At 46.8% G+C, this 11,669-nt stretch overlaps 1 pseudogene; it reads left to right on the forward strand.

Moving 5' to 3' along the window:
* Nucleotides 1-1,938: 1,938 nt before the first annotated feature.
* On the forward strand, nt 1,939-10,797 carry LOC106576279 (nucleoporin Nup37-like; annotated as a pseudogene).
* The last annotated feature ends 872 nt before the right edge of the window (nt 10,798-11,669 follow it).

Consider the following 11,669-nt stretch of genomic DNA (forward strand, 5'->3'; position numbering starts at 1 on the left):
GGAAAGCGGGCGGTAGCTAGATAGACTAAGTATTCTATCTTCAGTACTGACCGTTTGTGCACTGTTGAGCTAGCAATAGCCAGCACATGCCTCCTTGGCCCTAACCTACTTACTAGATGCCTGGCTTCTATGTGTAACATACACTTGAATTGTTAATGCCTATCCAGCCCTAATTTAACTCCAGAGATACGGGTCTATCTAAAACATTTTGGAGCAAACTTAAGTCGCCAGTACGTTAACAAGAGTAATTAGCTAGCCTACTTAAATGGGCAATCTGAGGTTGCTACAATCACTTTTAGACCTTTAAATACATTTTATGTAGAATACCTATTGAATAATATAACTCGTAGATGCCCCATGAGCTTAGTTCAACTGTCATACCCCCCATCAGAACCCAACATGTAAAGTTGTTTTTATTCCTTTTGTTTGCAAACTCTATAGCTTCAAAATATGATTAATGCTATACTTTTGATATAGATCAGGGGTAGGTAACCCTGTTCCTTGAGTGCCACAGGTACCGCAGGATTTTGTTCCAACTAGGCACCACACTGAGTTAGTTACTTAGTTAATTGATCAGTTCAGTGATTGCCTAAATTCAACACAGCTGGTCTTCCAGGTCAGTTAAATCAAAAACATGAAGTGCCTGTGCATTTTAGGACAAAGGGTGCCTTCCCCTGTCATAGATGGTCAGTACTTGCATCCATAGCTATGTCCATGAATTTGAGTGGTTACATTTATCAAGCCCCATCCCACAGCAGTTTACCAAATCAGTGGCTGTGTGGTCCGCTCTGTAATTGTTCAAACTGCACATTGCCCCTTTAAGACTGCAATCAATAACACTTGAGACTGAATGATCCACTGTAGTGAAATAGTGTTCTGTTGCCCTCAATTGGTGGATCCCCCTTGCTGTTAACCTTTGGAATCCAATAGCCCAGTGGTTCTCAAACTCTGGGTTAGTGCATCATCAGTTTTCCTCTTGTCATGTCAATCATTGCATACCTATTTATAACTTGTCAGAAATGTCCAGATCAACTAGCCCATGTCAGCTAATGTTTTTTAGCACATAGATTTTGTTGTAATGTTTGAGTTACTCATATCACATGAATACACATTAGACATGACAATGTATAGAATTGCAAGAAAATTTGCCTTTAAACAGCAACATTTTCTCTCTGCCAACAAGAGGGGTGTGAACAGTTTGTGTTGTGAACAGTTTGTGTCGTGAACAGTGCGTGTGCCCATAGAAATGTACGTGGCGCCCGCAGGGGGGATGTGGGATGTTGCACAATGCTGGAAGCAGGGCCTGAGTGAAAAGGCTTCGGAACGTACAGTTTGGGAACCTACAGCCTACATGATGTAAGTACAACAGCAAGAATGATGTCCCATTATGTGATCACTGTGACAGCTGTCACCTATGACCTTTCACACATTTAAAAAGCTTCCATCTAAACAACCCCCCAACCCATGTGGGCCGGGAGAACGGTGTTTCACCGCACCCTTCCTAGAAAAACTGGAGAAGTCTGTTTCTGGTATATCTCTCTCCTAGTTGAATTGTAGCAAGGGATCTATATGACTGATGGGTTTTGCGTTTAGGAAAGTTCTGATCTCATGATTATCTTATTGTCACTCCCTACAGTAATTTCCTCAGTGACTACCACAGAAATTAAACGGACATGTTCATTAATGTTCAGGCTTTAGGCTATATGAATCCCCCTCAACGAGTTAGCCCAGTACCGGAGCATGTAAGCTTTATCTCGCTTCAGTGTGCATACAGAAGTATTATTTTTGGCTTTCAGTACAGATGTGCCGTTTCTGTATAAGGAAGTTATAATAATCTAATATCTTATTTTTTGAAATATTAACCCCTCTTCATATTAACCCCTCTTCAACCAAAGAGTAAATACACCGGACATGAACATCACCAAAAATACATTTAGCATGGAGGACTCAGGTCGAGGAGCCAGCTACACAGTGCCCTGTGATGACTACGTCCATGTGGTGGAGTTCAGCCCCTTGACAGTGGCTCAGCTGCATCCCTCCTGGGCTATGCAGGAAGCCAGTATGTGGTGGTAGGCACCTGCCGCTTCAAGGTGAGTGGTAGCCTGCCAGATTCCTCTTCCTCATGTCCGCTCTTCTAGCCTCCCTTCTCAAAATGCGTCAGAAGAGAAGATCCTCCCAAGGTTCCTCTCTGAGGAGGCATGGATAGGGGATACGAGGAAATGAGCCAGTGTTTTGGTTCCATGTGTGATGTAAACCACTCCTGTATGTGTGACGTGAACCACTGTTTGAGGAGGACATGGAGGTAGAGGGGGTTGAATTCACAGCTGGACAAGCGGCCCGAACTCATCAAGTAGCCTACCTTAGACCTTTTAGTTCTTACAGCTGTCTTCTGTCTTTACATCAGGGTGTCTGGTCCTGGAGTGCTGCTGGTTGTTTCAGGTTTTCTTTCCAGCCCTGCAGTAAGTAACACCTGATTCAGCTCATTATGGTGCAGACTGACGACGTGGTTAGTTGGTTATTTGGACCAGCCACCGCTGTGGGTTGAAGCTGCGCCACTGTTATTTTTTCTTAATCTCTCCTACGTAAAATGTATTTATAAAGCCATTTTTATATCAGCTGATGTCACAAAGGTCTTATACAGAAACCCAGCCTAAAACCCCAAAGAGCAAGCAAGCAGGAGAGGGATACTTAAGATCACACAGGACTCCAATAAGACAGGAGAAAAACATCAGATAGGACAGACCCACCCTAGTCCCCCGGCAGATAGACTATTGCAGCATAGATATTGGGGACTGAGACGGAAGGGTTGGGAGACACTGTGGCCCTGTCCCACAATACCCCCACACAGGGCCACCCACTTTGCTAAAGCACAGCCTCCACACCACCAGATGGATATCAACAGACCACCAACTTACTACACTGAGACAAGGCGGAGTATAGCCCGCGAAGATCTCCCCCACCACACGAGCCCGAGGGGGCGCAAGACCAGACAGGAAGATAACATCAGTGACTCAACCCACTCAAGTCGAGTATAGCGAAAGAGCCTGGCAAGACGTGATGCACCCCTCCTAACGAAATGGGAGAGCACTAGCAAGCCACTTACTCAGCCCCCGTAATAGGGTCAGTGGAGAGAGGGGAACCGGCCAGGCAGAGACGGCAAGGGTGGTTCATCACTCCAATGCATTGCTGTTCACCCTCGCACCCCTGGTGCCAGACTACACTCCATCATAGGACCTACTGAAGAGATGATTATTCAGTGAAGGCTGAGACCGTTTCTGCATCTCTCATGGATCGGCAGACCATTCCATAACAATGGAGCTCCATAGGAGAAAGTCTTGCCTCCAGCTGTTTGCTTAGAAGTTCTAGGAACATTGAGGCCTGTGTCTTGTGAACGTCGGGTACGTGTAGGTATGTACAGCTGGACCACCTGCTTATCCCAGAGCCATATATTTACCAAAATATGTCTCTGGATCATCCATCTACACCACCTCTGTGTCAGTCAGTGGTATGAAACACTCAGTAGTCTTGGCCCAGCTGTATTCCTCATTCACCTACCGTATGAAGTCCAGTCATCATACTAGTCTGTGGCCCACTGTAGTGGTGGAATGCCAACCCAGTTATTTCAGGTGTGGTTTGATTTTAAAAAAGGAAGTTGAACGTTATTACATAGAAAGCAAGGTTTTCCTCTTAATTGGAATGGTGGATGGGAATGCTGTAATCCCGCGGGAGATGTTTCCAAGCTGCTTTAATTGAAAGGGAAAGGCAGTGATACTTCCTGACCTTTTGTGGTTAAGTCTGCAGGGCCCTGGGGGCCGGCGTGTGACGTGTGCACGTGTTATTGCACTGATGGCTCCCCGCTCAAGTTCCGTCCCTCCCCTAGTTTTGCACGTAGTTATGCCTTCCAGGAAAAGCAGTGTTCTCACGGGCGTGTCTGAGGCAGGGGCCGGCAAGGGTGCTGGGGGGGGGGGGGTAGGGGGCTTACGCTGGGAGGATCCGAGATTCTACGAGGCCAGCCATGTGAGGTCCAGTCAGCAACCTCCTGGTAGAGTCTGGGGAACTGTCAGGATCACTTCCCCAACATCAGCTCAGGGCCAAAACAGACCCAGTCATTAGTCAACCCTGTGACATTGACAACTCTTTGAAGATTGTCTCATGAAGAAATGTTCTCCCACTTGGCACCTGTTCTTTCATTGATAATATTCCTGCAGTGTAGGCTAAATCTAGATAGCTAGTTCATATTGCAAGACTTTGAAGTATGTATTGAATTAAGAGGTTTGATGATAAATCTTTGGCAATGCCCAGCAATTGAGTTGAAAGAAATGCCCTCCACAATTCGCTGACTACTAGGCTATGTATCAGTTGTTGGTGTAATCACCTGTACCAGTTGCTTGGGGGAATATTCTGGCTGTGTATCGTGACATCATGCCAAATCCGTCTGTTCCTGCGACTGCAAATGTGTGAAAATGCGTCTGTTTTTCTTGTGATATGTGTGTTTTTCTTGCGATATGTGTGTTTTTCTTGCGATATGTGTGTTTTTCTTGCGATATGTGTGTTTTTCTTGTCATAAGTGAGTTAGTGTAATTGTGTACGTAATTGCAGGCGCTGGTATATACTACGACTGATTAGAGGCAAAGTCGTCTCCCAGGTGTTAGAAATGCTCAGATGGCGTGAGGAATCTTTGTTTTTCTCCATGTTTATCTTCGCAATTAGAATCTCCCTGGCAGTGTTTCCATTGATCCATGTCCAAGTCTTTACCATACACACACACATCCAAAGGTGTCAGCCCAGGCTGCAGTGCAGTCAGACACACGCATAGACATGGACGTGTGCCCGGGTGCGTGTACGCATGTCTTATAGTAGGACGGGCTCTGTTTTGATGTTCTCTTTCTTTGTTTATGTTTTTCTCTCTCTCTCTCCGTCTTTCCCACCAGATTTTGCACTGCTGCGGCAGACAGAAAATTGAGGCTGTTGACTTCTGATCTTCAGAATCAACATGAAGTCAAGGTAGAGTACTAGTGCCCCTGCCCTCACGACTAGATCCCACTGGAACTACTGCACCTGTCAGTTCAGTTGGCATCTGGTTTCTTTAAAACAAACCGTTTGTATATAGCACACTGACAGTAGGCACTTAGTGAATGGCTTTTATATTAGCCTAATCAAGAACCCAGCGCACACAAGGAGCCAGGGAACTGTCATACAGTCTATGGGAGGCTCGCACCAAATGCAGCGTTTTGTTAATTGTATCTTCTGTGTTTCTGTGGCAATGTCTGTGGTTGTCTAGGTGATGGAGGGTCACACCAGCTACATCAACCACTTAGTGTTTGAACCCACGGAGGGGAAACAAATGGCTTCGGTCAGCGAGGACCATACATGCAGGTCAGTCCGAACCTCCTCCGGGTCTCATTCAGCAAGAATAATATGAGTGTGTGAGAGTGTGTCTTCCCCCAGCTCTTGGATCTGTGTTCTGTTCTCTGTTAATGGTGCAGAACGTCCTGACTGTGTTTCCAAAATGAAACCCAATGCTTATCACAACACACCCCGGTGTTGCCGTGCGTAAGCACACAGCCGCTTCTCCAGCTTTTTAAAGTAATTGGTTAAATATGGAAATCCAATTAGCTGCAGTACTGGTGAAGGTTGTTCCCCTCCTTAAGGTTGACTCATAACAAGGTCCCCCAATGTGGCCTGTCAATCAGTAGCTAGGTAGTGGAGCAAGGAAGGAAAGAGTGTGTCGTTAGCCAACGGGGTAACCATGGGGTAACCTGGGCACAGGAGGTTGGTGGTACCTTAATTTGGGAGAACGAGCTTGTGGTAATGACTGGAGCAGAATCAGTGGAATGGTATCAAATCCATGGTTTCCAGGTGTTTGCTATTCCATTAGCTCCGTTCCGGCCATTATTATGAGCCGTTCTCCCCTCAGCAGCCTCCCCTGAACCTGAGGGGACCTCCTGTTACCTTAGTAACTAGGGTTGTTGCTAGGGTCTAGACAGGGCGAAAGCCTGGCCCAAATCCTACTCCCTCTTTGTTCCTTCCCACACAATGTGAGCTCTTATTGTTTGACCAGTGATTGATGGGGGAGAACGTTTAATCAAGTTAGCAACTTATAAATGAATGACTGGCCCCTACTTTACTCTCCGCTAGAGCCTGAAAGAGCACGTCTCTCATATCCATCTTTAAACCCAAAGCTCCCTGGATGAGAAACACACCTGAAACATCTGCTTTCTATTCATAAACTCATCATTTCAGCAGCCTGAAGCTCGCGGTTACACTTCCAGTCATCAAATACAAGCCATGGTTGAATTATCTCCTCAATCTCCTTCCGGCCTGCCTAAATGCTCTAAAGTGTTGGTTAGGATGAGGGCTGTGGGGAGAGAGAGGCCTCAGCTAGGGCTGGTGATGAAGCTCTGCTACTGCAAGAAACATCAGAGTACAGTTCTCCCTCAGCCTCCCTCTATAATGGTCTGGCCAGAGAAAACAGGGGTACGCTTTCTCCGGCTCCATCTGCAGAAAGATTTAAATTCTGTCACGTTGAGAAAATATGGGACGCATGAGGAAGAGTGGTGGAACTAGGGAAAGATCAAGTTAACAGGAGAGGGGCCTTCCAGGCAGCCCACACAAACTGAGACCCCTGATAGGGTGAGAGAAAAGAACAGTGGACTGGCTTCTCTACTTGCGTGCGTGTTCGTACATTTGGCAGGTTGTCCTACCATAACTCTGCTGTGCTCTTTGTCAGCACTGTCTTTTCCTGCGTGGGAACTCTACTCCAGCCGGAGAAGCCACCTGTAGCAGCTAGAAGGAGGTCACAGCCTCCCACTGAGGTCAGAGTGTCTGCCAGAGGTCCCAACCTCTCTGGGCTCGGCTCCCATTATGTCTGTTAGCTTCCAGTTGGATTTGCAGTAGGTATGTTTCTGTTGTGTGAGATGGATTCCTCACTTCAGCCAGCTCTGGTTTCGTGGTGACATGGATCAGCAGAATAAAGCTTACTCAAGGGGCATGAACAGAGACACCTGCTGCAACTATTTGATGTGTGTGATCTACTCTGTGTGTGTGATCTACTCTGTGTGTGTGATCTACTCTGTGTGTGTGATCTACTCTGTGTGTGTGATCTACTCTGTGTGTGTGATCTACTCTGTGTGTGTGATCTACTCTGTGTGTCATCCTTTTGGGAAGTATTTCTGAGGCGTTCTCACAACAGTTTGAGCCTTTCTCCCAACTCTAGCCCGTCAGTCAAGCTATCTGTCAGTTAGTATGTCCACTCTACGACATCCCACTCTTTCATCTCCTCTTTTCTCCTTCTCATGTTCTCACGCTTTTTTCGCTCCGTGCTAGGGGATCCCATCATCAACTCTAGCGAGAGGAGCAAACCGATCCAATAAAAATGACTAATGGCCGAGATAATTATTTCAACAGTCCAAATGTCTGTTAAAGAACATGTTATTGTTCAAGACACTTGAGCAGGTCCGATCAAGATGGATGTTGGTGTGGTTTCGGGGAGGGAAGGACGGCGTGCTGTGCGCCTCTGCCTGGACTCCCCTGTGAGGCTCTGAGGCGGGATTACTGTTTGTCTTTCTCAACCCTCGTTCCGCCGAGAGTCGCCAAGGTTATTTACCCTGCACACTCTCATAATTTAGTTCACACGGTGCACACTACGTTTCCCATTTCCTCCGCTCATTTGGAAACCATTGACCAAAATGAAAAGGTGCGGCTGCTGTTTTCTCGCTCACATCTACACACAGACTTCAAATGCAGTCTCGCCTTTCAACTCTATTGTACATGAAGCCCAGTGTTATTGCTTGCTGTCACGTCAGTTGTAGTGTTATGCAATTACACAGCGCTTTGTCAGTGGTGGTCTCAGTCTTGTTTCTTGCCCCCTTTCACCTTGTTCAGCAAGGATTACATTTTTTAAATAAGAATCTTTCCTCATTTGAAGGGCAAAGTGGTGGACCACAACTTGGCCAGATGTGGCGTAGCGTGCGATTGAACTCTGCTTGGCGAGTGGTCTGAGAAGAGAGGGTTTATGCTTGTTTGTCTGCTGTGGTCTGAGGTTTCCAACCTCGCTCATGCTCTATGGAGGAGGGTCTGCACCGCACTCTACACAGGGCCATTCTGACTTCTGTGTCGTGTCAAGAAGCAAAAGCTCTCATGGAGAAATATGTTTTATCCCCTGCAGGGAAGACAAAGGAAAAGTTGTGTTTGTTTACTGAGGTCTTCATCTGGGATGGGGCAAAATCATATCCTCTCGGCCGCGACTCTGCAGACATCTCTCCAACGTGTTTGACATTTAAACAGGCTTTGGGCCTTGTCTTCTGCATGACCTCATCAGTCAACTCATTCACATCGCTCACAACCATACAGTCCTTTAAAAAAATAAAAAATCAACCACTTGCTTCTGGGAATTTAGATACCCTTGTGTTCGCTGAGGAGGGCTCTCGGATGTGGTTGAAGAGTAGATCCTGGTCTCGGGAGCAGCCTGTCCTCTCCAAGTGATTTATTACATCCAGGCGCACCTTTGCCTTGTCCTCGGCCTTCTCGCTTGTCAGCGCAGGGCCCCGCCCGCCTGTCTTCACAGCTCAAGGGGGAGATTACAACCAAGATCCCTTTTTCCCTGAAAGAAGGGCAGTGCTAGTGAGGCTCTGTGTGCACATCTCTTGGACAACTGACAGAAGTTAGATGAATTACACGCAGGCATTACGTGCTTTCAGAAAAACACTGGCATCACTACAGGTCTGGTGTGTGCTGCTCACTCATTAGAGTACATTCCCGAAGAGAGTCTCACAGACGCCTGGGGAAAGATGGGTTTGGATGGAAGCTTGTAACTTTTTTGACATGGATCCTGTGAGACAAAAACAGCCAGCCAGCCAGCCATGATGTCTTTGTTGTTTTTTAAAATATTTTTAGCTGCCATTAGCGTGTGTAATCCTTTGTTTTGTGCGCTGTCAGCACCAAGGCGCCTGCCTGCGCTGTGCTGCGCGTCATCTCCCCTCCACACAGGGGGTGGCTGGACTCCGGAAGCTATTTTTAGCGCTGCCGCGCGTCCCACTCCAGCGCAGCTAATTGAGTGCTTATTAATCTTGTTTTTTGGACTTGATAATGTCTCATTTCTGACAGGACCTGTTTTATCTGAAGCTTCGGACTGGGTTGTTTGTTTAAATTGCAGACTTCCTGTCTGAGGTTGTTTTCTAAACGGGTAGTTGAGGAGAGGAGAATAATTTTCTTACAGTCCTTAAACGGTTCCTTTCCCCTGAGCATACCCCCTCTCTGACCATCCTGTAGTGTCCAGCTAGTGCCCTTTCCCTTTCATGCTAGATGGCCTCTCTTGTCCCCACAGGGTATGGGACCTGGAGGGGAATGAAAGCACTACGTCAGTGTGTGCTGGCATCCTGAAGATGTCTTCAAGATGCTTACAGTAACAGTGCTTTCCAGCTTCATAATGAGAGTTTAAATACTTAGTGAGAGTGAAAAGATCTAGCGTGAGAGTGGAAAGATCTAGCGTGAGAGTGGAAAGATCTAGCGTGAGAGTGGAAAGATCTAGCGTGAGAGTGGAAAGATCTAGCGTGAGAGTGGAAAGATCTCGCAATACTAAACCTTGGTCCTCTGTACAGCTGATGGTGTCCGAGAAGAAAGGGACGATCCGCTTCTATGACCTGGTTACCCAGTAGGCCATTCTTTCTCTGGATTGCGGCCAGTCGCCACTCATGTCGGCCGACTGGTGCCTCGCCGACACCATCAAGGGGGGCGCGGTGACGGGCAGCGACTGGGTGATCTGGGATATTACCCGCTCCAGGTGAGTGGCAGGACAGATGCTTGTGACCGACTGGGTTTGAAACCGGGTCTCTAGCACGCCAAAATACTTTGTTAGCCCCAAGAGCTAACACAAGTCTTAATGTCTCAGACAAGGTTACCCAGCACCTCCGTTACATGCTGTGTAACACTACTGTATGAAGGCATGGGTTTTGTTAATGGTTATTTGTCTGTTCGTAGTTACCCACAAGAGAAGAGGCCTGCCCATGTAGAACGAGCAGGAAACTTCAGGTAACTGCTTTGTCCATGCTTCCAAGGTCCTTGCTATCTGGTATCCTTGGGATGTCCCTCCCCCATTGAAATGTTAAATGGTTATGGTAAGGGTTATGGTTAAGGTAGGGATGTCCCAAGGATCCTGAATGCTTCCAATTCCTCTGACCTTCAGAGTATTGTGATGCATGTTGTGGTAGTCCGGCTGATACCGCTGCTGCCGACGACGTCCATGATAATGGCTGTGGTGATGATGATGATCATGATAATGGTGATGGCAATTACTGTAACCACGGGTGTCATGGTCTTCCAGGTGGTCTCGGGTCAATGAGAATCTCTTCTCCACAACAGGATTTCCAGGCAAGATCAGCAGTCAGTTACTAGTGCATCACCTGGTCACCCGCAGGTCAGTAAGCTGTGTGTTTGGCTGTTTGCATTTACACAGTGTGTCAGTTTCTGAGTAATAAAAGTGTGGGAATAATGTTCAATAAGAGTGTTGGAAGTAAGGATAACGTAACGTGCTTCCTGGACCTGGTTTCTTATGTTTATATGGTGGTGGTGTTGCAGCCCGTGATTGGATCAGCCACGGTGGGGGCGGGTCACAGGTCCCTCCCACTTTGTGTCATTGGCGGTGATTGAAAGCTCTCTTTTTGGATGACAGAAATGTAATGCAGCCACTTCCTATGGAAGTATTAGAGATAATGCAAATGTACAATGAAGCTGTTTGACCTGAGTTGTGGTTGGATATTTCTATTTTCTTAATTTTTCAATAAAGTATTTCATTTTCCATGTTTTTGTTTGCTTTGAGTTCTGAATTTAAAGTTTAGACACATCCTGGACTTTTGATGTTTATTTTAGAGTCCGACAACTGACCGCCCAGACAAACAGACAAACTGTCATACCCAGACAAACAGAAGGGTGGAACTTGGCTTCTGTGAAAAGCGGGGCTGGTTCTGTCTTTCTCAGAAGTTTTGTATCAGTGCTAGTTTGTTATGATGTTCTGCCAAGCGCCTCAGGGTGAGCTGCAGGTCACAGGAATGTGTGCGCTCAATGCTGCCAGCACTCTACTGGTCAACATCACAATCCCTCTACAGGTGCTTACTCTCTCTCTCTGTAAAACAGACATACACACTCACCCATACACACAATCTCTGTCTCACACACACACAGCTGTCCCCACCCCTGTAGGTCCTATTCCACCTGCAGAGTGAGGCCTGGGAAGGGGAAGGCCTAATGCAGGCAGCCTGCTCCTTCTATTGGGTTATCCCTGAGATTTAGACAGATTAAGGGCAGGAAACTAAAGAGAGAGGAAAAAAAGGTTTTGTACGAGAAGCGCAGGAAACTGAGAGTAGAGGTCTTTTCAGGTCAGATACTACTGGCTGGCAGAGGGGATGAGTGATTTGTCTCCAGAGAAGAGGGAAAACGAAGCGAAAGAGAAAGAACACGAGAGCCACATATCTCATCGTCCTAGTGGGTGGGGACGATCAGTGATGCTGAGATGGAGCATGGGAGACATCAGACCATACGCCAACAGACGCAGAGTACTCCATTAGAAACAAGGGCTCATTGTATCCTATTGGATGGCCCATGTACGAGAATAGCACTTACTTACTGCATTAGAACTACAAGAGGGCATGCATTCAATTTGATCATGAATCATT

Source organism: Salmo salar, chromosome ssa17 (assembly GCF_905237065.1).
Source record: "Salmo salar chromosome ssa17, Ssal_v3.1, whole genome shotgun sequence".
Classification (NCBI taxonomy): Eukaryota; Metazoa; Chordata; class Actinopteri; order Salmoniformes; family Salmonidae; genus Salmo; species Salmo salar.